The sequence below is a fragment of the Sander lucioperca genome, chromosome 2 (genome assembly GCF_008315115.2).
Source record: "Sander lucioperca isolate FBNREF2018 chromosome 2, SLUC_FBN_1.2, whole genome shotgun sequence".
Lineage (NCBI taxonomy): Eukaryota > Metazoa > Chordata > Actinopteri > Perciformes > Percidae > Sander > Sander lucioperca.
The window spans coordinates 5,624,670-5,650,437 of record NC_050174.1 but is presented as its reverse complement, the minus strand read 5'-3'; the positions used below and the strand labels follow the sequence as shown (position 1 = coordinate 5,650,437).

General features: G+C 40.4%; 1 protein-coding gene across 9 annotated transcripts in view; it reads right to left on the bottom strand.

Moving 5' to 3' along the window:
* The window catches only part of slc20a2 (solute carrier family 20 member 2), a 65,242-nt gene that overhangs the window by 29,324 nt on the left and 10,150 nt on the right, over positions 1 to 25,768 (bottom strand). Inside the window, exon 1 of one of the 9 annotated variants that reach the window (XM_031305714.2) lies at positions 15,110 to 15,162. The exons of 3 other annotated variants lie outside the window; for them this stretch is intronic. The gene's annotated coding sequence lies outside the window, so the exon portion shown is untranslated. Of the gene's footprint in view, positions 1 to 1,969; positions 2,299 to 3,338; positions 3,559 to 6,634; positions 6,746 to 14,824; positions 14,850 to 15,109; positions 15,163 to 25,768 lie in introns of those variants that run through there. 5 more of the 9 variants (XM_031305715.2, XM_031305711.2, XM_031305716.2 and 2 more) reach the window with 5 other exon arrangements.

The following is a 25,768-nucleotide window of genomic DNA, read 5'->3' as shown; positions in this document are numbered from 1 at the left end:
TGGTTACTTTACCAAAGGGAAGGAATGACTGTTGACTGTGAATGAGATGTTTGAGATAATGTGAAGGAAACTCACTCACAGGGGGACAAACTATGTCTTCAATAGTTGATATGTAGTTGTCATTTAGACATGCACATATTTCATGACAACTGGAACTTTATGGTTAATTAAAAAATGTCTAATACACAAGCCCTGCTCATATTTATTATACCCACTGTTTTTTCCTTTTTACGAGGGGCAGCAGCTGTGGTTAATTTGACTTTATCTGTCTGGAGGATTCTGGATCACAGCAGGACTATTGTGTGTTAAAAAAATCAACCAGATAAATGTTCAGCTGTCATGACAGTTTGAAACGATCAAAACATACAGCTTCCTTTTTCAGCTCAGGTGAATCTTTAAGAACGTTCTGCACAAAGTGTGTCACGACCGCTGTCCAAGGTGCTGAACCTGAGACCACCAGGGATCTGGGAGCTGTTCGATGTGATTGCTGTTCCCATTTTTTATGACCAGGAGATATCCATGGTTTTATTTTATGTAAAAAGCATATCTATCAATATTTAAGTGGGTATACATTGGATTATAGTGCCCAAGTGATTTATAGACATTTATGACTGGACTTATGACTGGATTTTGATTGACAACTTATTATGATATTGTTTGGTGTTGTTGTTGGAAACATCTCCATGGAAGCAAATACTGTAACAGTCTTTTTGAATACTCTATATCCCGTCATTGTCACCATTTTTTTTTTTACTGCAATCGGGATTTTCTAATTTTGCCAATTTCTATGCGTTTGTAAAATACATAAAATGGGAGGGGGGGGTGGGGGGGGTTGCTCAGGAGGTAGAGCAAGTGGCCCACTAATCGTGGCTGGTTCAATTCCCTGCTCCTTCTGTCTACATGTCAAAGTGTACTTGAGCTAGTCAATGCTGACCCTGGGATTGCTCCCAATGCTCCCAGCCTTGCCATTGCAGTGATTTGTGAGGCTAACTGCAGTGCCATGTGTCGGCTATGGTAGGAAAGTCATATATACCATTTAAGTGCAGTCCTTTTACCATTTACCATCTCATACTCAGTTTGAAATAAACTTCTGTTCCTTCTAAAAAAAGCTACCCTAAATAAAAACACTTAAAAAGTGACATCCTCTGTTAGGCAACATGCTCTTGAGGATTATTTCTCGCAGACACATTTTCTTCTTGTGGGTGCCAGGTGGCAAAACAGTACACACATAATGAGGGCACTGACACAAAAAACACAACATGGGGAAACAAGACTAAATTAGGTCTTCAAGCTATCTATGCTGGAATATTTAATGAGGATATCTAGAGGACACCAACTATTTTAAAAGGGAAGATGTACAATACCTGTGGAGAATATTGACATTTTTTTGACAATTAACTGAAGAGAATATCCAGCTATATCACGACCTGAGCAGAGCATTTTACCTGTTACAGCATTGACCTCTAGATACATTTGTTGTGTTTTGTGCCATGACTGTAAAGAGAAACTACTTACTGTGATCACTTCTCTAATCGTTTGCTGTCGCTGCTGTACAGTGCTCATTAATCTGCCTGAGATGCCACTGCACCACAGCCTCAGCTGGTGCAAAACACTGTCACGAGTTACAATCTGCATTGACACGCGGCTGCACTATACACGCACTGATTCAAACCCTCCCTTCCTCCTCTCATCAACTAACCCTTCCTCTCTAGGCACATGCTAAAAGGACCTGAGATAGAAACATACATGCAGCATCAGATGATGACTCACAGCAGCATCATATCCAGTGCTGGCTAATTGTTATACCTGAAGCATACACAACTGCAGTATGTGCCTCCAAGGACACAGGATGCTCCCATCTACCAGATGTCTTATAAAGTTAAAGTAAAAAACAAAAAAACAAGAGATATGGTTAAGACAAAAAACTGAGACAAACAGACAAGTAGGCCTGGAAATCAACTCCACTCACCTTCATGTCTCCTCACATCAGTGAAGGGTGTAAGTAGTGGAGATGAATGAATGTCAAAGACAAAATGAGAGTATTGGGGAGAGAAACACTGAGAAATCATAGGCTGAAAAAGAAAGAAATTGGCCGAGAATAGAACCGGGGGCTAAGCACGTAATATGACGGGAAATAAAATTATGAGGAGAGAGTGGAATAGAACAGCTGATGACAAGAGGAGAGGAGGAGTGAAAGGAAGGAGAGAAGGCTTAGTGACAAATCAGCAGGTTGTGGTGGTGTTGCAGGAGAAAGAAGAACGGAGCGAGCTAACAAGAGAAAGTAACAGGGAGAGAGCAGCGCAGCCAGCTGAGTCTAGACTGCCTCTTAAAAGGACAGTATCCGCATTCACAGCACACCCCAGCCAATGATGAATATCCGAGAGACTGAGGTGTACCGCTGACTGGCTGTCTGTGTGCCGAGAGGATGTTCAGATGGAGAGGAGGCAGCCAATGACAGCCAAGAAGGATAACTAACGAGGGGGAGATGAGAGGGAGAGGAGGTGAAGCTGTGCGTGGATGTGTTGTTCAGCCGGAGAAAAGCATGCAGACGGATCAAGGGCATTCGGAGCACTAGCATTCCCTTGGTTATTCTGGTCAATCTAATATGCACATTTTGTCACCTGAATACTGATACACGTTTAGAAGAAAAGCAACAGCGTGAGCTCTGAGTTACACAATCATCTATGATGCTCGTTACTGCATATGATGAAATGAGCCAGCCACTTTGAGCCATTTTTCTTGGTAACACAGAGGGCTGTCACACAAGAGCACACAGTGTCTCAACACTGTTACTTGGCTACGATCCACCCATCACTTTCTCTGCCTGCCTTTCTTTCTCTGCCACAATTGTCCCTTTTAAGGACATGCTGAACAGTGTGTCTTTATGTGACTTGGTTTGAGCAGGCAGAGACAGTGGCTTGTCGACACAATGAAGAGTGCGGACCAGATTCACTGCAGGCTCAGAGCAGAGCCCATGTCTCTTCAGCAGTTCCTTAACACTCACACTAATAATATTTCAAGAAGTATGGCAAGAAATATCCTACACACAGACTACCTCAGACATATTAACAGGCCTTTCTAGTGAACTAGTCTATGAGAGATAAGGCAGGCAACTGAGTTGAAGCCTTTTGTTCTAAACTCTGATTGCAGCACAATACTCTGGGCTTTTTAAATAGTTATGGCATCCTTATAAATGTTTTTTTAAACTTTGGAAAATTGTACCAGAGTTCCGCTGTTTGGCTCAACCACAAACTACCCGCCTCACACAAAATATTCACTGCTTACAGTTTCTCGCTTGACCTGTTAAAACCATATACTTAAAAACACTCATTACTTACGTACACCATTGAAGCTTAGGCAATGTCTGGTGTCTCTCGGCAGTTCAGGTCCTGTTCCCTTCACTGTCACATACTGTGCAAGGACTAGAATAGGGCCGATAAATTCATTTGTCCAGTACTGTGTCAGAGGTCTGATCTTGTGTTTGTTTGAATTCCTGTGGCTTTCTGCTCTATCGTCTCTCACTCATTCTCTCCCTTTCTGTCCCCCAACTGGCCCTGCCTGCTAAAAAGCCTATCTGCGTCAGCTGCACCTGCTGCCTCTGACTCTTTGCTTCACAGCAGGGAGGCGCTGTCTCTTAGAACCAAAACACACATACACACACACACATTCTGTACAGTGTTGAGATCAGTCAGCCTCCATGAGCAGGAGGGGGGTCAATAAGAATGACAACAGCATGCATGACTGCGAAGAACATGTAGCTCTCAACACCGTCTTCAAAGACTCCTGACACGCAAACATTTCCATAAATCCTCTCGCTCATTCCATTTTCTCACAACCACCGTGGGTCTGCATTGCAGTACTAAGTCCTGTTGTCATAAACAAGTAACTCTGGTAATCCTTCAGATTGCTTCTGATGGCCATTACAACCACACAGGCAATCTGTAAAAAAAAAAAAAACTAGTGTGGGCATGCAGATAAATCATTCATCATCATAGTTGTCTTAGTAAACTTCTTTGCCTAATTTACCCTGATAAAGGTGAGCTATCACCACCCTACTGTCTCCTCGACATCACTTAAGTCCCAAGGCAGCAGTGAAACATATCAGGGCACAATCCCTCATTTGAAAAAAAAAAAAAAAGAATTGCCTACATGCTAACATGCTTTATTAATATTTATTTTCCCTTCATACTTTTAGGTTTAACACAAGAACTGACAGCATGTGGGGACTTTATTAGTTTAAAATGTAATTTTGGGTATAAAATGTGTACCGATACATTTATGTTGGGGAAACAATACTGTAAGTATATGTTTAAAACAAATGCTTTTATTGTATGAACACTGATTCAACAGCATTCACATTATTGTTATTCTTTTCTTTACTATTATTATTATTATTATTCCACTTCTTCCGTACGTTTTTTTGGTCTTCAACTACTTCAGCATACTTTCAGCTTGAAAAACAATTCAAATATCAAAATGTTCAGCTCTTTCAGCACATGATGGGACTTTAAAAACTTATCACAAAATATTCAGCTATTGAAATTGTATTTTACAGTTTGATATCTTTTAAATTTTTTTTGTGAAAAAGCTGTTGAAGTTTACTGTTCATTTCAGGCATTTTTATCGATTATAATGGGTGTGTATTGCGTGACTTACAGTGGGTGATGTCATCACTAGAGCACGGAGCCTTGAGAAAGTAAGTTTAGTCTCTTCTCTATAACTTGCTCTCACGCCCACAATGTTTACTTGTCATAGACAATTACATACATTAAAACGTAGGTATTCTTGTCTTCTTTCAGCTAATGTGCTCACGTAAGCTATAGGATTTATAGTTTTTGACAGTCGGTAAATCTCTCATTGACCATAATGTTATTTATCCTCATTCTCTCTTGAGCCAAAACGCAAACAGAGTATTTTGAAACTGCGATTTCAGACTCATGTTTTATTTTTATCTAGACAAATTGTATACACCAATACATTCGCAAAGGCCTTGTGGTGCTCACGATGAGGTAATTTCACTGATGCCACCTATAGTTTAGGCTGTCTGAGCCTTCCAGCTTTTCTAGCAATGTATTTCAGCTCTTAGCTTATTAAGGTAATGCAGTTCAGCTTCCAACTGACAATTTTACATTTCAACTTCCAAGTTTTTCCACAGTGCAGTGCAATTGAGATTTTTCAATTTTTTTTTTTCATATTTCTGCATTTTCATCAATGTTTCTCACATACTTGCATACATAATTTCAGTTATAAAATAAATTCAGACCTCACAATGTCCTACATTTTTTGGCATTGTTGAACTTTTAAAGCAAACAATTCAGTTTAGCATCAGCTTTTAGAAAAACCTTTAAATGTTTACATCTTTTATACATTAGTGGTCTTATTCAAGTTTTTAGTGAAATTCATGTTGATTAAAACCATTCATACTTTTCCAACTATCCTCACTACAACTTCTTCTTACGGATTTAAGCTATTCATCCAGTTTAGCTTTAGCAATTTAGCTATTCAGCATTTGCACGCATTTTCTGCAGGAAATGCATTTTCTAGTGTAGAATTCAAATTCATGAAGAACATCCGAGTATTGTAAACGCGCTGTTGATGATTAAATAGATTCATCAATGAGTTTTGTGTCATCGGCACTCTCACACCGCTGGTGGTAATGATAAAGAGCCAATAGTCATAAATCTCTTTGAGTTAACCATCTACATTGAGTAAACTATCTACATTATTTTAAACACTGACATTCTACAAGGCTGTATACTGGGAATTCACAGACAACACTCAGTGCTATCTATGATGTGAAACACTTTGCCAGTAGATCTTCATTAATATGGTGGTTGGCGAGCCACCTTCTTCAATCCAGTTTTAAGGGATGACAAAAATCAGAGAAATGTCAAGTCTCACACTCCATAGACTGAACACGTATCTGAGCCTTCAGCAACACTAAAGCAGGCCGTGTTACAACAGCAAACAATCGAGCCCCCCCTCTGGCTTTCAGTGTTGAGTAAGCCTCATGTTTAAATACTCTTTTAAGGTCAGCTCTCTCTGGTTTCAGTGGAGGCTGTACATGGGTTTGACTCCCTCACCCTGAAATGGCAAAGTGGCTGAAGTGACTCCTCCATGCTTGAGTGTCTGTACAACTGTTTTGAGACACACTGTGCTGATCCTTACACTGTGCTTTGTTTATATGAAGTGTATGTAATGTCTGTGTATGAAGCATACACAGACATTACAGACTGAACATTTAAAAGACATGAAAGTTCATATGATTTGAAGAAGTTCTTTTTTCTTCTACGTAATAAATCTGGGATTTGAAAGTATTCTTTAGAAAGGTCCAGCTGAGTGCGCACACACAGATACACACGCGCGCACACACACAATGCATAAAACCACTAAGGCTAAAATAGCAGCAACACAAAGGATGCAGTGCCCAAAATAAAGCTTTTAGGCCAGTAGAAACTATTAGTCACCTCTGAGAATAAACCATGCTCACAACGGGGATCCTAATTGACCAATCAAAATGTGCCTCAAACATGAATGCAGAGCCAACTACTTTATTACGAACAGTAAGGGAGCCTGTTTTGTTGGCTAGCCTTCACATCATAGGACTACTGACACAATTAGGCTTGGTACATACCAACAGTAGAGGCTTTTTGAGGTTGAAGTCCGGCTTTCTTCTCTTTCTTCCATCTGCCTTCATGCTCCTGAGTGTAGGAGTCATCTTACCCTTGACCCTCTCTCTGTTTTCCTCACCCCCCTCCCACACACAGCTTTAGCCAGACAGTTCCAGTTCTCTTCCACGAATCAGCATTAGGTGCCCAATAGCAAAGCCTGCCCCTTTAACCCCTGTGCTTCCTCCTCAGCTTACCCTACCAATTTCTCTTCATCTTAGGTGAGGAAGCGCAGAAATGTTGATCTGGCTCTGTACTCGCAAAGCACTGCCAGGATCTCCAAACTACCTACCTATTTCTCAGAGACTGGTAATCTACTGTTGGCATTCTCTGTGGTATTAAAATGTGTTACTGGGGCAAAGTGGGTGCCGGTATTAGTGAGTGCTGAAAACGTCGCTCAAAAAGGAAAAGAGGCTCAGTGGGAAAGGAGAGGTACAAAGATGACTAATTATGTTTTAGGCTACAGCCACACCAATGGGGATTAAAGCATCTTGTCCTCTCCGTTTTGGCCTTCCAGCCATCCTCCAGACCAATGAAATCTTAATGAAAGTGTCCTCCATAGTGGAGATCTAACAACAATGTCTTGTGTTGTTATGTGCAAAGACTAACATGAGCTTTTTGAAAATGCTGACATGACTGTCTAGTGATTATCCAAGAGTCATGTGATCAATTGAGAATTTGGACATGGTTTAAAAAGAAAAGGTCAGAAAATGGTGTAAACAATGAAAAGCTCCTAGAGGATAGATTTAAGTGTTTTAGTGTGTAACCCTGAACTTTCAGTTCATAAACAGTTTAAAACAGCCGTTTAAACACCTACCTCCTGGAGACACCATCATTGTAAGGTTTCAGTTGGGCTTATTAAAAAGTATTCATCCCCTTTTCATTGAACATAATATTGAATCAAAGTAGATTTAATGTGTTTTGACACCGATTTACAGAAAATGGCCCGGATAGAAAGTGATCTAAATCAATCACAAACATAAAATACACTTCCAGGTCCTCCGCATTGTACTTTTTTTTTTTTTTTATGACTGAGAAAGTTCTACATAGCGCTAGCGTGCTAAAGGCCGAATAGCAGGTGGTAGAAGGTTGAGGAAATAGACACATAAACAGAGTTTAAAGTTTCTGCATTTGTGTGGATATGGGCTTACTAATTTATGTCAAAGTATTAGGTGTCTGTGGACAGATTTCAGGAAAAAAGGGAATAATTCAGCAGGAAGTGAAAAAAGCTGATGCACCAACTGTGGATATATACTAGAGAGAGAGAGAGAGAGAGAGAGAGAGAGAGAGAGAGAGAGAGAGAGAGAGAGAGAGAGAGAGAGAGAGAGAGAGAGAGAGAGAGAGAGAGAGAGAGAGAGAGAGAGAGAGAGAGAGAGACCACTAGATCCTCCTAAGCTGGATCTAGTGGCCTGTGCCCTCCTGCTCTTAATCCTGGCTTCCAGCACATGACCCAGCTAACAGAAAACTATGGAGTGCTTTGATTAGACCTGCTGCTTTGCGCACGTAGTGGGAGACGTGGCGGCGGTGGGGGAACATGGGGTCCATTGCTCTGCCACCACTTTGCAGGAATGCCAGGCCTCTGCACTGACACATACCTATGCACACCAGGGTTTTTCCTTGGACAGAATTGGACTTTGAGGGGGGAGGGGGGACTTTGGACGGCAGTAAGTATGATTGGTCCATGTACAGTATAGGCAATGAGTCTGTTACCTTATTTGACAGAAATCTAAAGCATTTTCCTGTTAGTTCTGACAATTTGATAAACAAAAATGTATATTATGCTTGAGTAAATACAACCCCAATTAACAAAACTGGTTAAAAAAAGTAATACTAATATTTAAATAAATCACAGGGAGAGTCCGGTACAGCCCGACTCTGGAGATAAAACTGAGATCACTTCTCATATTCAAGTTCATGTTCTGCTTGTTCAGTGGTTGTTTGGTAAATTGCTCTTAAAAAACACATTTAGAGAGGATTTGAATTGCTATTTTTATTCTCAATTCTTGTCATTTTGGTGCTGGTGATTTTCCTTTGGGACTGGCTTAAAACCTCTTTTCCTCTATGCAGAAAAAAACCCTGCACACACACACACTGTATTAGCCATGCGTTTAATCTAAGCGTACACAGCCTACACGCAGCAAAAGAAAAGACACGAGGGGGGCTGGATTAGGCATGCAAGTCAGTGAGTCAGCGGATTACCCACAACAGTTATTCTAGGAGTAATGCTGAAAAATGTGCTGCTAGCATTAGCTGTGGCTAATAGGCCACAGAATGAGCTGCAATAATGGCACTTGGAGCGGTCACAACAGGGAGGGGAATTTCACATGACAACTTCAGCAGTAGGCCTTAATCGCATAAAGGGGTCTCGCAAGTTTATGAACTAAAAAGGAAAAAACTATTTCAAGACTTATTTTTACGTTTGCTATTGACAGAAAAACAACCCCTAAAAAACAGCTTGGCATTGAAAGTCATCCTGATTTGTGTCTATATTACAAAGTATCAAAACTGTCAAAAAAAGTTTACATTAAATTTGTGGTCAGATTTCCTGATTTAAATTCTATTTTTGTTTATTTTATACTATATTAACTCAAAGTTGAACTGTATCTTCAAAGTAAAGGTAGTGTTTTAAAGGAACAAATAAACTATAAACTGGGAACTATATTCTCAGAAAGGCGAAGCGTTGCTACTCTCTGCTCGGGGTTTCTCAGGTGCTGCAAGCATATCACTCCGCCCAGTAGCAGTAGCAGAAGTAGCAGTGCTTCACCTTCTGATAATATAGTTCCCAGTTTATATACGGTTAGAAGATGACTGTGTCTCATGTGGCCTTGTTATTTGTACATGCTGTGACTATACAAATCACAACACGTAAATAGGAAAATGTTGGCGTTATTTTGTCACTTATTCGGAGCAGTAGGCTGGTTGGAACCGATTACGTTCAGGATCCGTGCTAGGCTAAGCTACCGGTGGAGCCGTCGGACAGAGTTACGACACGCACGGAGATGAGAAGGGTATGTATGGACTTATCTAACTCTGGGGGTTACGGTGAATAAGCTAAAGTCCCAATAAGTCGGCGTGTTCCTTTAATAATTGTGCTGAAACACAGTGATATTGGGCCCAGTATCAAAAGTTTCAACGATTTGTGGCCCTGTTCAATACACATTTACCACTCAATATTGTAGAATTAACAACAACTTCTGCTGTGCTCTTACAATATCATGAAATAGGGAGGGAAATAAAGCTGGTCAGATTTGAAAACAATACTGTAGAGAGTAAACTGTTGGGGAATGCAGCACAGCATGTCTTCACTGTGGGAGATGAACTGTATGTTGTATTCCGTCTAGGGAAGATACGTCTGGCCCTGACGATGTTACAATCCACGCGCAACAATCCTTAAGCAAAAGTGATGAAGGGAAACCACAGAATATTTCAACACAAATATGATAACTAGTGACAATCTTACACATTTAATGATCTCTGACCAGATATGGGATTTGGCAGAGAACCCAGATTTAACATGAAGATTTTTAAGCCATTGAGGATATTGTGTTGTGCATCTGCCGGATACATTCTCGCCGAGAGATTTCTGAACCACAAAAACTGAACAGTCCACAGGCAGGTTCCTGATAGTTAATGAATATGTGTACCAACAAAATCACAATATTGAATTGTCAACAGAATACAAATATTGTCTGGCAGGAGAGTTAGATCCATGCTGCTACAACTGCTACTTCTGAAGCATAATCTTAAAATGGCTCAGTACACACTGTGTGACCAGTGTTATCTATCACATGTTTGCCTACACACACACACACACACACACACACACACACACACACACACACTTTGCAAATCAGGTTACAACCATTTATGAAACCACTAAGTAAAACTAAATGTTTGTCCTCCAATACTCAAACAATGCAGTTCTTGTAATGCAATCAATGCAGATAAAGAGAAGTGTGAAATTAATTCTCCTTACAGACAAAATGTCTGTATTATTACTCTAGTTATGTCCGTCAACTGAAATGCTTGCCTACAAAAACACCACCAATTCAGATTATTTAACTAAATGCTTTAATACAGCTGTGTGTGTGTGTGTGTATGTATGTGTATATATATATATATATATATATATATATATCTCTCACTAGTAAATAGCTGTTGAATGACAAAAACAACCACCAGATGGGAAAAGGACATTTAACAAAAATTTTGAATGCACCACGAGGCTGTAAATTACCAGTTTCATTGAACACACCATCTGTGTTTTTCCGACAATGGCAGCTGCAGATTGTTACATCCCGGTGTTGAATCCTCTACAGTGAAATACAGTCACACTTTACACCGTTTAGCGTTAGCTGTCAGCATTTTAGCCGTGTTTAATCCAGCTACTAGCTAGCAGTAGGCTAACGTTAGCTGCTGTTGAGTATAGTGTTAACTAGCGTCACGTGCAGTAATGTTTCTGTCTCCTGTAACGTCTGTTTCAGAGCATCAGAGAGAAGTGCAGGCATATCAGTGGCACCAGAATGAGGCACCGAAATCCGCGTTATTATTCCTGCAGCAGCAGGATGTGTTACGAGGAAGTACGGCAAAATAGTAGCCTGTTAGGCACGACGCAAAGCCGAGTGAAGTGAAAATAAATTAATAAATGGCGGCATGCGATTAAAAAAAATTAACGCATTATGCTCGGCCCTTAATCGCATCGTGATTAACACGTTTTTATATATATATATATATATATATATATATATATATATATATATATATATATATATATATATATATATATATATATATAAAAATAAAATAATAAAAATAACTCCACTCAGGGAGAGATATTTTTGGGTACAGCATCGTTTGAGGTTATGTATGGCATGTGGTACTTTCTCTGTGTCTTAGTGCTGTCACAGCATGCTTGAAGCTGAAGAAAACTCATTGTGACAAGTGGTCTGCTGGTGTTCCGGTGATGGAGGGTAAATGGGGCTGAGAGAGGGTTTACCTGGGTCATCTCTAATCAAAATAATTTCCTTGAGAATTTTCCACCCATCGCCTCAAATCAGAACACGGTCTTGCCCCACCAGTAGGGGGCACAACGTTGCTCAAATCCTCTCGTTTTTCTCATGTGCCACCACATTTTAAATACACAGAGTTTGCTATAAATGCTATTCAAAGTATTTAAAGTCTAAACACTCCATGTACAGCATTTATTACAGCAAGAAGTTACTGCTGTCTCTTTTTGTTTGTATTGTGCCTCCTGGAAGCTGTAGGCTGCAGTTGATTTCATTGAAAACTTGCAGAACTAAACAGCAGCCTCTATTAAAGTAATCCACCATCACATCTTCCCTGGACATGACTTTATAAAGATCCAGTCATTGCTGCTGTATAAAAAACTGTTCAATTAGAGCAGAACTGAATGTGAAAAGATCACTTGGTGTATCCAGCTAGATGCATCCTCTCTACTCCAACTTTCAGTTTGCCTCTTTGCTGCCACGCAAAAGATGATGAGGCACAAGATAAAGCAGCAGTAGAGAAACAAACAGTAAGTAAGAGCTTCAGATTGTGGTAAACAAATCACTGAGTTTAGCCTGTTTATTATACATTAATGGTGATTGGAAATTAACTGCAATTGTTAAGACCAATATTGTGATTTAAACTGCTACTGTTTTCAATAAATTAAACTAAAAGCCTGTATATCTAGTCTACATAAACAAGATATGACTGTACCAAACTAACCTTGTTTCTACGTTAATACATTTCAATAAAAGCAGGCAGTGGTTTGGGGCTGAGGACCTCCATGAATTCAGTCAGTTAAAGCAGCCATATTATGCTCATTTTCAGGTTCATAATTGTATTTTAAGGTTGTACCAGAATAGGTTTACATGGTTTAATTTTCAAAAAACACCATATTTGTGTTGTACTGCACCGCTCTCTCTCACTGCTGCAGATCCTCTTTTCAGCTGGTCTCTGTTTTAGCTACAGAGTGAGACCTCTTTTCTTCTTCTGTACTATCTTTGATTGCACTGCACATGCCCAGTAGCTCAGATGTAGATCATGTCAGCTAGCTAGCTCCATAGACAGTAAAAGAAAGGCTGTTTCTACAACTTCGGTCAGTTACAAGGCAGGATTAGCTGGGAGACTTCTAAATGAGGGCGCACATGTAAGTAGTTCTTTTGTAGATTATGGTGAACTTGTGTGTGTTGTAGTAGTGCTTTGCTATTGAGAACGAGGTAGCATGCTAGCGTTAGCCATAGCATTAGCATGCTAACGCTACGAGCTAATGGTTGCGGTTAGCCTGCTCGTTTCGGCTTGTGACGTCACAAGCCGTGCCGATTTTGAACAGCTCACCCAGAGACTGAAGGCAGGACACATTCAGAAACCGTATCTCACTCTAAACAGCATGGATGGATTTTTTTCAAAGTTTGTATGTGTGTGGAAGCACCAGAGACACAACATAACACCCCAAATCCCAGAAAAAGTGATTTTTTCATAATATGGGCACTTTAAGCTGTTTTTCCATTGCATGGTACGGCTCGACTCGACTCTACTCGCTCTTTTTTGGTTTTCCATTGACAAAAGTTCTGGATAGTACCTGGTACCTTTTTTGGTACTAACTTGGTCGAGGCTTCAAGCAAGCTGAGCTGTTACGAGAAGGTGGAGTTAAAACACTGCAGACCACTGATTGGTCAGAGAGAATCATCACTAGCACATGGCAAGCTACCGTCAATAGCAACCAACTTTTTCAATCTAGATTTATTTATTTATTTTTTTATAAATAACAGCCAGCAAAACTATGCCGTACACTAGACGAAGAGCAGACGATACTCTGTTTGGGCACTGATAAAAGGATTCAGCGAGTGTCGGCCGCGTTGCAGATGATTCCTGCTTGTCGCTAGGGTTGTATATAGTTTTTTTCCCCGATACCGGTGCCAGTGATACTTTTAAAACATGTCCTCAAACTAAACGGTGCCTGAACCGATACTTTAAAATAAAAAAAAAAAAAGGAAGAGCACAAAACAACAGTCTGTGACATTAAAGAATAGCTTGTTTATTGCTAAGGCCATATGGTCAAATTTAAATGATTTCTTTAAAATGGCAGGGCAGACTTAAAACAATGTACTAAAATAATATACTTGCAAGTTTAAGGCAGTAGACCTCTCTCCCTCTGTCTCTTTAGAGCGTGCAGGAGGAATGACATGACGCAGATTACACCGCAGCCAGGTAGCCGGTTTGTTATCTGGTCATAAACAACCAAGTCAAAGACACTGTTAATAACGCATGCTCCTACAAATTGCAAATTTCAATATAAAAAATGTATTAAAAAATAGTTTAGCCTTAGCATAATATATTTTGCAAGCCACAGCAGAAGTTTATAAGTTGTAAAAGAAAAGATTGTGTTGACAAGTATGTTGACTGCAGTTCAGACTGAAGCTGGGTAAGCCTTCTCAGCAGTACTGAGGATGGGGGGGGGGGAGGGGGGTCAGTTACTGTAGAGCCATAGGTGCTGGAATGTGTGAAACATTATGAAGATGTCATCACATGCTCAGTGTAGGGAACCCTAGAGATTTTCAACGATATTTAATCCTCGTCTTCCATAGTTAACTGGCCTGACATTACCCTAGAAAAGCATCTTTGCTCCAGGACAAGACCTGTTTATAACCCTTGGGAAAACACTGTGCACACTTCACTGTGTGCAGTGTTTTCCCAATGGTTTCTTGTAGTACACAAGTATTTTTTTGGTGCCAGTGCATTTTCCAGGCTTCATTCAAATATTTTGCTCAGTTTTTAGTTTGGACTACCAGAGATCTAAAGCGGACGAATTATACAATTCACCATTATTAAAAAGGAGTGCAACAAGACCTTTATTAGACCACTAATCATGTCCTCTACTCAGTGTGAATACCCTGATTAACTCCCCTTAAAAAAATAAGTAGCCTTCTAATTCTGTATTAGGCAGTCTCAGCTTGTTAAAGCGTAATGACATGATTCAGTACAGTCATCATGTGTGATCATGTTAGTATTTCCTCAACACTGTACTGTTAAATGTCTCATAGGTGAAACCAAAGACATAATTTACTTAAATGGGCTGTATTCAATATTCAGAAGGAAAAAAAAGTGGTTTGGGATTGTCTCCACACTGCTTTCCAAGACCGTTTGCCAACCTGTCAAATACCAACGCTTTGTCACGGCCCTTGGTGTCAAATAACGACGCACACCGCCCTCACGTGCACTAACATGCATGCGCAGCCAGACCGGCTACTAAAGCAAAGAACAGAGATTTTTTGAATGGTTTGTTAAGTAAGCAACAAAGCCAGAACTCTACTCTTCACTTTGACTTGATCTTTATCAACTAAGATGTGTGCCATACCTTCATTATTCTTCTTATCTTGAACAGAATCATTAACGTTTATACATGCCATTGTTCTACAGAGCTTGTGCCCACTCACTCAAGGTTGCCTCTGGATAGATACCACTGCCCTCACCGTCCACCCTCACTGCTTTCCAAGGTGTCACATATCCACCACTCGCTCTTGTTGCTAAAGGGCAGTAGGGAGGAGGAATGATTTGGCTAGAAATAGCAGTGTCACATGAGCATGTGCAGTGACCATTCAGCCAGCTGCTCATCCTTACATGGAGCCCTGCCCCATCCGTACAATCAAATGCAAATAGTGGTAACATTATCAACACAACAGTGTGGACCGGGGCAGACAGGTCGATCATTCATGTCCGAGACTCCTTCACCACACTAGGAGAGCAGAGTAAAAATGGACATGTAAGTTCACACCTGCTCAAAGATTATGAACTTCTACAAACTCAGAAGAACTTTTACAAGGACAAAAGAACCCCCTGAGCTCCTTGTCCCATGAGAAAACAAAACATATGTCTAAACAATTAATAGAGAAAATATTTACACATAAGTTTATGTTCATACTGAAATCACAAAATTGTCTTCATCAAACTCAGTAGCGAACCATGAATCTTAAAAAGCAAACTACCAACCTAGCTTATGGTGTTCTCTCTAAAATTACTGCAAAAGTTACATATGACAATTTCAGCTCTAAAACAAACATTAAAACGCTAGTTCAGCCTTAGCAATGCAACGAGCAAACAGCACGGAGAGAGTGAGAGCTATCACCAAAACAAAAAACTAATTTCTTAAGCAAAATGCAAATCCTCCTTAAGAATAATTGCATCATTGGACAAGCTGTGTGTGCACTTCAGCGCAATATAGTGACAACGGGCCCCTCCTACCACACAAAACCAACTACATTTCATGTGCCTACACATCATGACAGCATGCACACAGCCAAGTTACCATTAGGATAGACACTACAGAACCATGGACAATGAACAGCGACCACAGAATCAGTTGGCACAGCGGCCTATTAGATTTCATATAACCTAACCAATGATGGTTGTTGGAAGTTCAAAGGTAAGTTCATTAATAGTCGCTGGAGTTGAAATGCCGCTCAAAAGCCTTGGTTTTCTGCACAAAATTAAGCTCAGATGTAGGCCTAGGTCTTTCTTTGCCAGTTAACTTAACTTTTCATTAAAAGTTCATCTTGAAAACTGCATGGATAATAAATTCACAACAATGTCCTCCTCACCATCTGTAACGTTATTCTCAGCTTTCATCGCGAACCAACGGGCTAGCTAGCTAGTTTGTGATTTGTGTCCCCCACAGCGAGCACAACTCGTCATAAAGTTAACGATAACAAAGCCCGTCCATTTCAAGTGAAGATATGATTGGTCAATTTGATTAATTTGAAATGAGTCACTCGTTGAAAACTATTGCTTGGCCCTCTGTAAATTTATAGCTAGACCACCAATCACAGAGCTGAAAGCATCACATTGTCTTCCTAGCAACAGCAAAGGCAAAATTCTAAAAAATAAAAATATATTTTTTTTAAATATCTTAGGCCCTCTCTGAGGGCATAGAGGGTCCTAACAGTTCCCCACTGATCAAACTTTATTAAAGTGCATATTATGTCCAGATCAGCTTCTTGCACAGAATTACCAGTTTTTAAACATTTGAAAGAAAAAGAAGTTATCTTATTTTCACCAAACCTCCAACTCACACAACTAACTACTTGTGTCGTTGACTTGACCCCGCAAATCACCCCAAGTGCCAAGAATAACTTGTCCCATGCTACTCTCAGTATTTCCTAATACTGCTTTGCCATCAAAAGTTTTTCAGAGCAACAAACGGACCCCAGGCCTTGGTGGCAAAATCATGACTCCTTAAAGTCAAGCAAGCCCTGGGTGCTCCTGAACAAATGTACTTGAGTGAGAAGAACAGGAAAATAATGTCCATTCTACCTCTCATAAATAAAAGCACATGCATCACAGTTCAGCAGTAAGCCTGTCATTAGCATACTTAACACCAGGCCAGCACCCAAACAAGAGACACTCTGTGTGACAGCGCTTTGATACCGACCCTGCCGCTTACAGAAGGCCACCAGAAACACTACAAAAACAGCTCTCATGGCCCGAGTGGAGAGGACAAGCACAGCCAAAAACACACAACAGGTCAGACAAAACCATGCGACTAGCATAAGCAGTCACATGCTACCTAGGGTAATTAATGGCTAATTGTTTACATGCAAGTTGATATGAGTTTCCTTTTTATGGGAAGATTATAGAGGTTGTGTCTTTAAGGAGGCAATAACTTAAAGAACAGAGGTTTTCTTGGATGTGTCACCCTCTCCCATTTAAGTGAGGGTCTCTCTGGCTTCACAGCAACCAAGACGGGGAAACTACCGGGAAGCCTATGGCCGCCAGCATGTTTAAATAACTGAGTCAATGCTAACTGTAAATGCTGCATTTCTCAAAAAGACACAAGAAACCTTAAAAAATACCACAATCATTCCGTGAAGACATGTCGGTAAAGTATCTGAGCATTATGAGCTATTAAGGCTCACTCTAGGGTCAAAGAAAAATGCAGGCCTGCGTGACAGTGGTAACAGGAGGACAGAGAAGCATTATGGGATGCCAGCATTTATAATCGGTTGTAAGCTTGCCACTAGACAGGAGTTCCCTAAAAACCAGCTGCATACACATACATGTGTACAAACCACAAATATTTAAGTGTATAAATGCAACCTCAAGTATTTTTTGCATCCAGGCAACTTAGATCTGGTTAGATATTGGGACAAAACTGAAGCTGTGGTTAAACTGTGGTTTTAAAGTAGTCTAATTAAGAGCTGCAATGGTTTAGATTTTTTTCGCAAGCTTTAATGATTCCCTGACCCTGAAGCAATGCTGAAATGAAATCATCAAGAGACTCACGGAACTGTGATATCTGAAAAACTGCTATTCTTAAATTTGCTTTATAGCATCTTTCTCCATCAGTGACAGCTAGCAGCTTGTTTCCTTTAACAACAATAACAACCCTTGCATGCCGACCTATTCTGCTCTCTTCTGTCCAGTGAAAGACATGTCAGCTCCACATGATCAATGACATGCGTAACCAGTTTTTCAGCAACAGTATGGATTCACACACACACACACACACACACACACACACACACACACACACACACACACACACACACACACACACACACACACACACACACACACATTCTGTGCTATCATGTGATGTTGCCATGGAGAAGGTTGGGCTCAAACATAACAGTGCGATTGTGCTCGGCGGGCGGGAGGTGGGCCGCGATCAGAGAGACAGACTGTTCTGTGACTGTGACACTGCCAGCCTGGTGCCAACAGCCCTCTGCCCACAGACACACAGACACACCCACTGGCAGAAACGCCAGCCTGCACAGAGCCCTGCCGTCATGGAAATCAGAAACCAACTCCAATACATTTTCCATACATTGCTTTTTCTCACGTCAATCTGCAAGATCAAGGTCATGTCTTCTTTTTTTAAATAAAAATGTGACTTTACTCATGCTATAAAACAAATCCATCCATCAGTTGTGCTAGCAGCTTTTAGGTTAGGCTGTAGGGCAGCAACTAACAATTATTTTCATTACTGATTAATCTGTTAATTATCTTTTGATTAATCAACTACTCGTTTAGTTTCTATAACACATCTATGCAAGCAGCTCTGCGAGACTGTACTTAGGCACAGAGGTGCTTTGAGCTAAATGCTAACACATCATAGTTTAGCATGTACGCATGCTAACATTGTCCATTTAGCAATAAACACAAACTACACCTGAGGAAGATGGGGATGTCACTTAGGTGTTTGGTAATAAACGTAGGTATTGGACAAATTAAAAAAATTGACCTGATGATGGTGCTACATGGAAAGTTAAGTTCAGTAAGTTATTGCAATCCATCCTAAGGGGAACAAGAATGTTTCATGTCAATCCATCAAACAGTTTGAGATATTTCCCTAAAAAACACAAATGTCAACCTCATGGTGGTGCTAGAGGGGGGAAAAGAAGGGAAAACTAATGAAGATCAACCTTTCGGCACTCTGCCTTCTTCAGTATAAAATACAGCAGTCCCCTGACTAGCATTTATACTAACAGGGACAGGTGCTACAAATCAGGACAATGCACTTAAGAGGCCAATCTAAGGGAGGCCCTTAGACCAAACACAAGTCCGCTAGAGCAAAAATCTGGGGATCATCAAAGTCATTAGGTATAATCCTTTGGCATTATGCAAGTCTGTACAAAATGTCATCTTAATCCATCTGATAATGGTTGAGATATTTCAGTCTGGACCAAAGTGGTGGGACTGACCGATGCTGTCATGCCTAGGGCCATGCCACTCGCATGGATAAAAATGTCCCATCACAGTTTCTGAGAGCACAAAGTGAGGTCCTCAAATTGCTTGTCTCCCAAACAGTCCAAAGCTGAAGCTAGACCAATAAATCAGACGATAAGTAACAAGACATTGCAGTGCAAGAATGCCAAAAATAAGTTTGAGATTATTTAGAAACATTGTCTCCATTCCAAAGTTTGTCCATCTAACTCTTAAATACAGATATCAGCACTGGCTCCAAAAATTGTTTTCCGTCATCTATAATATAAAACCGAGAGGCAGCAAATCCTCACACTTAAAGGTTCAGAAACAGTGAATATTTTGCCATTTTTTTGTGTGATCACATTTCTAACAATTAATCAAAAATGTATATTGTTGCTAATTTTTTGTATTATTAATTAATTAATTAATTAACGAATCAATTGTTTTAGCACTATTTCCCTGATTATGAAAAGATGGCTTTAGAACTGCAATCATGAATCACACTTGTATCCCACAGTTTGTTTCATAGAGAAAACATAGCATGGGAAGTCTTTGAAAAAAAAAGTAAACCCATAGCGAGAGTCTGTGAAGTAATGCGTTGTGACCTGCCCAATTGTCACGGATCGAGACACCTAAGGTACATTTTACATTAGTACCTGGAACTAAAGGTGGAGTCATAGATGGCAGAAAGTTCTTAGAAACTGCCAGCACACCTCCATGAAAACTGGTATGACTCTGCTCTCTCAGCACTGTGTTGAACATGAAAACATTACACAATCTACATATACCTCCCTTCCTCACCTGACAGCCAGCTTCAACACAGAACTTACAAACACAAGCTTAAGCTGCCTGACTTAACTGCTGTTTAACTACGCACTGCTCTGTGTCTGTTATTAAGCATTTGGATTTATGGGTTAGCATAAAAGAGAGATTCCAATGACGGTGTGGTCTAAGCTGTGGCTGCACCCTGTCGCCACCGAACTGCCAATTTAGTGTGAATCACTCTGCCTCGATTGTTTGTTTTTTTCAGAAGGATTACACTCTTAAAAAAGGCAGGTCAAAGTACAGTCAAAATATAAATTGAATCTGTTCCTAAAGTTTCTGTGAACCCAGCTTATTCCACAAGGTAGCGACAGAAAAATGTAATTAAGGCTCAGTCAAAAGGAGGGCAACAATGGTAATATTAGTTTTTCCTCTCTGCCAAAGCTGTCTGATGAGACAGCACCACTGCAGCGAGACTTGCTGGTGTTCAACACACAAGTTTAAAGGGCAACCATTATATAGCATTTTCAGGATTATACTTGATTTTGTGTTTGTACTAGAACATGCTTTTATGTTAAAAAAAATATATATTATTTTATTAAAATGATTTATTATTTAAAAACAAAATCTCATACTGCCCATGGCTGCTGCACCTGTATTCACCCTCTTTATGAGACGCTCTGTAGGAGCGCCTGTCTCTTTAATCCCTCCTCCCGAAAAAGCCCAGTCTGCTCTGATTGGCCAGCGCGCTTCCTGGAATCTCCAGAACCTCCCGCTCCGTGTTTCCAGTGTTGCCAACTTAGCAACTTTGTCGCTAGATTTAGTGACTTTTCAGACCCCTATAGCGACTTTTTAAATCACAAAAGCGACTAGCGACAAATCTGGCGACTTTCTGTAGAAAAGACGCTAGGGCTGCACGATTATGGCCAAAATGATAATCACGATTATTTTGATCAATATATTGATCACGATTAATTATCACGATTATTTGTTGATTTTAACCAAAACAAATGTTATTGTCACATAGGCTAATTATAACTGCTTTCTCATCCATGCTGTGCTACATTCCTGCCAATACATACATATTGTGCTACATTCCTCCTTTGTTGAAGGATACTATGAAGGAGTATGCCATTTCAGCTGTTGTGCGGCCGCTTTCCAAACATGCGCGTTTGCCGTGAAAAGATACAGGCAATGCAATTTTCTGTTCACGTTAACGACGCATGTTAAAATCCGGTGCCAATAGGGCACCGGTGCCCGGTATCTACCGGACGAAATAGCAACGCGGATTACGGTGCCACTTAAATGGCGCTCTGATGCTCCAAAACAGACGTTAGAGGCAACAGAAACATCGCTGCATGCTACGCTAGTAAACACTAATAACACGTTACACAGCAGGTAACGTTAGCCTACCATTAGCTACAGTAGTAATTGGATTAAACACGGCTAAAATGCTGACAGCTAAATGGTGTAGTGTGACTGTATTTCACTGCAGAGGATTCAACAGCAGGATGTACAACAGTCTGCCGCTAAAGATATGAGCTAAAATACTCAAACTAGCACTGGTCACTGCTGTTGTCTGAAAAACAACACAGACGGGACAAAATGTTGCATTTACTGGTAAACTGGTAAACCTCGTGACGACTTATGACGACTGCTATCTGTTGTGGAATTTTCCTCACGTTACTCTGTCCTCTGTGACTGTTTACATCTAAACTAAGCTGCGCGGTGCAGGGAACAACTCTGATTGGCTCATGGAGGCACGTGATCAGAGATTGGTGGTTTAAAAAAAAAAAAACCTTTGATACAGAGTGTTCTATGAACGGAATGAAGCATTTTAAATATCGCTTGATCACGTGAATTTGATTGTGGGAAGCCAAAATCATGATCGTGATTAAAATTTGATTAATTGTGCAGCCCTAAAAGACGCCAGTATTGTCCGGCGAGCATGTGAGGTATTTCTCTCTTGTGGCCACCAAAACAGTCACCTCTCTTCTGTTCTGTGACTGAGGAGCAGCCCCTCCCCCCTCTGCTCTCCCCTCATGTGCAGCAGCACTGCACAGGCAGGTAGAAGGGGAGGGGGGACAGGGTGCGGGGGCCGGTGTAGGTACGAGAGACAGTGGGACACGATGGGAGAAAGACGCCGCTAAGCTGGTTTGGCCCTTCTTTGAGAATTCTTTATCGATCTTTCTTCCTCCCTATGTAGAATTTTTTTTTTACTTCAAATATAGGCTCCCTAAGTAATAATTATAATTGAATATAAATTCCCATAGTGAGTTTGTGATTATTTGGCTAAAGATTTATTTTTCTTTCTATCTACCTTGCTGACACAACCACTAAACTTTATGCAAATCATTGCGTAATGATGTCACAAATGCGCAAATAAGCGTATGACATCATCTAGCTACTTTTAGCGACTTTTGGAGCTCGTGCTAGCTACTTTCATTGGAAAGAGTTGGCAACACTGCGTGTTTCACTAGTTGAAGCTGGAGCTAGAGTATATAGCAGGACTTTGTACCGTGAAAAATCACCAATAAAAGGCTTCTAAACCAAATATTACACAACCAGACATGTCCCAGCAGTAAAGTGACCGGAATTTGGGGAGAAATGACCAGCACTGGCCGAGATTACAGTTATGTTGCGTTAGCATGTAGCTACTTAATAGTTAGCAGTATGCTAACGTTAGATTGTAGTGGAATAAAGCGGCGCTTTTTACCGTAAAAAAATCGCAGATAAATGCTTCTGAACCAAACACTACCCAGTCGGACATGTTTCAGCAGAAATGCGACCCAGAATTGGGGTTGAATTTAACACCACTGGTAGCCAAGGTGACGCTGTTTACTGTCGTTAGCATGTAGTTACATGGGGCAATGTTAACACCGCAGTGGCTTAAAAAAAGTAAAACTCCATTCCTGGCTACTTGGAGCAGATGACTAATCATAGAAGGCCGGCTTAGAGTTGTGTAACACTTAGCCGAGAGTAGAAAAAAAAACAATCATTATAACATTGTAGATATGATAGAAAACATGGAAAAGAATAATATGTGACCTTTAACTGAAATGTTTCTTGGAAAGCAAATCAGACGGCTTCAAATGCAAAACAGCAGATTAAATTATGTGGGTGCAACAACATTTTTTATAAATCCCCTTTTAAGAGTTCTACAAGTGTGTGTAATGGCGTTTTTCCATTACATGGTACCTGCTCGACTCGCCTCGACTCTACTCGCCTCGACACACTGTGCGTCCGTTTTCCATTGCAGATTTTAGTACCGCCTCAGCGTGGCTGGTCGTCTTGCCGGCTCGACGCACATACCAGCGCACAAGTATAAACATCAGACCACTTGAGCTTGTTTTATAGTTCTGTGGAGGCTCCACGCAGAGCTTTCACCGTAGCCTATGTAATATGTGGCCTGTTGTATACATTTGTCAGCTGGTGTGTGCGTCGAGCCAGCATGTGTGTGTGTACTTAGGATGCGGCGAAAGCTCTGCCTGGACTGGAGCCTCCGCAGAACTGTAAACAAGCGGCGCCGTAGTAAACTGCCGTGACCTAACGCGACACACACACAGAACGTCGAAGGTGTGTGTTGTTGCCAGAAGACACATTTTATTTCAGAAGAAGCTGGAGGCAGCAAAAAAACAAACAGGTGGCTAAACTGTTTAAAAATAGCGGGTTTGTTCAGGACACCCCCGTCTGTCGCTTTCACGTCACCTTTTCGGCTCGCCTCAGCTCGCTTGGAACCTCGACTGAGGAGGTACTAAAAAAAGTACCTGTTAGCAGGTACCAGGTACTTTTTTTCGTAATGGAAAACCAAAAAAGGCGAGTAGAGTCGAGGCGAGTCGAGCAGGTACCATGTAATGGAAAAGCGCCATAAGGTATAAACATAAGTGGAGGTTGTGAGGAGCTGCAAATTAATTCTAGTGCCACTTCATTTCTACTTCTTCATAGATAGGTGGGCAAGTTTCTAAAAAATGTAGGGATAGGAGAGGGAGAGGCTGGCGTCCTGGTCCTTATAATCCAGACTGTGCATTCGTAAGTTCACATAAAGCATACAGGTGTGTAAAAAGAGGGAAGTCATTAATCAGCCTATCATAATACGATATATTTTTTTTATAACCTTTTATGGCTAGACAGTGTATGTGGTTCTTCCAGTTTACAAGGCCCTGCTGTGTAAAAGCACTGATGTTACAGTACACTTCTCAAAGTTTTTATGAGAAAAAGCAACTAAAAGAAAAACATGCGAGGTAGTGGCAGACTCCAGCATTCTTCTTTTTGACCCTCTTATCGGAATACACTGTTTAATCATTAACTCACAAACTCCATTCTGGCTGCTTCAATGCTATGTACTTCCACTACCTATTACAGGCATGATAAGATGTGTTTGGCTATGTAAAATATAAAGAAAATGACATGAAGATTAAAATTTGACAAATAGACCTTTTTTGTGTTTGTAAACAACGTGTTTTGTGGGCGGAGCCTAACTGGTGGCAGAAAGTTAAAGTCGTGGTGACGTCCAGTGGTGGAAGTATAAGTATATAAGTAAAAGTACTAATACCACACTGTAAAAATACTCTGTTACAAGTAAAATTCCTGCATTAATAAATGTTACTTAAGTAAAAGTACGTAAGTATCATCAGGAAAATGTACTTAAAGTATTAAAAGTTAAAGTACTCAATGCAGAAAAATCCTCACATTTTAGAAACTGGCAACGATCAAAACAGTTCTGTCAATCAACTAAATGTTTAATCGGCTAATTTAAGAATTTATTCAGAATTTCAGATGTAAGCCTATAAATTGTTAGGTAGTTTAATGTATAATAAAACATCATATTTAATAAACTGTGTGTTTTGTTTGCAAAAATCCTAATTTGTAAAGTAACCAGTAATTTAAGATTTCAGATTAATGTATTGAAGTAAAAAGTACAATATTTCTCTCTGAAATGTGGAGTAGAAGTAGAAAGTGGCATGAAAAGAAAAGACAAGTATAAATACCTTAAAGTTGTATTTAAGTACAGTACTTGAATGTGAATGTACTCAGATACATTCCACCACTGGTGGCGTCTATCATATTCAAACCCACTTTAAATGAAAACACGGCCACTGAAGCCTGGACAGCTACGTTTGTTCCAAGAATTTACAATTTATCAAACCAAAATTTACACAAGCAGCAGCAGGGTTGAGCGATTTGTTGGCCGATTTTTGCCATTTTATTTAGCTGATTTAATGGTCTGCTTTTGAAGAACAAGCCGCTGTTCCGTGGGCAGTGAGACTGACAGTGGGGAAACAAGTGTGTTTTGGGATGAGTTAAGGTGATTAATCTAATGTTAGTCTTCATTAGGTGAACGAGAGAAACTTGAATTCAAAAAGGAGTACGGTTGGTTTTTTCTGCTTAACAAGGAAGATAAGTATATTTCCTTTCTTGTCAGTTTGTGAGGTTGTTTTGTTAATTTATTAGACTGAAAAAAACTAAGAGCTTGTGGAACAAAGCGAACTCGCTGATCGAACATATCTCCCAGCAGATGGAGGAGAAAGAGAGGTAGGGGTAGCCGCCGCAGCCGCCAGTTGCAAAATTTAAACATATCGCCCAACCCCATACATAGCCGGTCCCTAGTGCTCCCCGTCGCCGGCAGACTA